We start from the raw sequence: 1,592 nt of genomic DNA on the forward strand, positions 1-1,592 counted from the left end.
GGTAGACCACTAATAAAATCCATAGTGACTCGGTCCCATTTCCATTCTGGTATGCTTATAGGCTGTAGCAATCCTGATGGAACTTGATGTTCTACTTTAACTTGCTGACATGTCAAACACTTAGTCACATAGTCAGCTATATCCTTCTTCATACCAGGTCACCAATAATAAGGCTTCAAATCATTATACATTTTTGTACTTCCCGGGTGCATAGCATAAACACTAGTGTGTGCTTCTTTCAGAATATTAGTCTTCAACTCCTTATCATCTGGTACACACACTCTTCCTCTATAGTACAGACATCCATCTGCTTTCACCTCATAATCAGTTTCCTTTCCCTTTGGAATTTTACCCATAATAGCCATTAATTTTTCATCTACCTTCTGCCCATCTGGTATCTACTATAGTAGGTATGGCCTCACTTGTAACTCAGCCAAAATAGCTCCATCTTGAGCTAAGGACAGACAGACATTTAGTGATCTTAAAGCTGTGATTGACTTCCTACTCAAGGCATCAACAACTATATTTGCCTTCCCAAGATAGTAATCTATCACACAATCATAGTCCTTTAGGAACTCAATCCATCGCTTCTGTCTAAGATTGAGCTCCTTATGGGTTGGCAAATATTTTAGACTTTTATGGTCTGTATAGATGTAAAATTTTTCATCGTACAAATAATGTCTCCATATCTTCAATGCGAAGATAATTGCTGCTAACTCCAGGTTATGGGTAGGGTAGTTCTATTCATGTGGCCTTAACTGCCTAGAAGCATAGGCGACCACTTTCCCCTCTTGCATCAATACACACCCTAACCCATTATGCGAGGCATCACTGTAGACCCCAAAGTCTTTTCCTGACACTGGCTGTGTTAATACTGGTGCTTCTATTAATATAGTCTTTAGCCTCTCAACTTGGTCATTAAAGCAGCTATGAGAGAGAACCCTTTCACAAATCTTCTGTAATACCCAGCTTCCATTCCATCACTACTTTTATCTTTTTGGGATCCACTCTAATCCCTTCAGTTGATACTATGTGTCCAAGGAAGGAGATTTCACTCATCCAGAAGTCACACTTGGATAGCTTAGCATGCAGCTTCTTTTCTCATAGGGTTTGTAGAATAATCCTCAAATGTTCATCATGTTCTTCCCCAGTCTTGGAATACACCATAATATCATCAATAAAGATCACTACAAACCAATCTAAGTATGGATGGAAGATACAGTTCATAAGGTCCATAAATACTGCTGGTGCATTTGTTAACCCAAACGGCATCACTAGGAATTCATAATGTCCATACCGGGTTCTGAATGCAGTTTTTGACACATCTGCATCCTTTACCCTTAACTGATGATACCCTGATCTGAGATCAATTTTTGAAAATACACCTGCTCCTTTTAACTGATCAAACAGATCGTCCGCAACGGATATTTATTCTTTACAGTTACTTTGTTCAGCTGCCGGTAATCAATGCATAATCTTAAGGTTCCATCATTTTTCTTCACAAATAGCATCGGAGCTCCCCATGGTGGCACACTGGGGCGTATGAACCCCTTATCAAGTAACTCTTGTAACTAAATTTTCAACTCTCTCAA

This window comes from Hevea brasiliensis, chromosome 7, assembly GCF_030052815.1.
Source record: "Hevea brasiliensis isolate MT/VB/25A 57/8 chromosome 7, ASM3005281v1, whole genome shotgun sequence".
NCBI classification, from domain to species: Eukaryota; Viridiplantae; Streptophyta; class Magnoliopsida; order Malpighiales; family Euphorbiaceae; genus Hevea; species Hevea brasiliensis.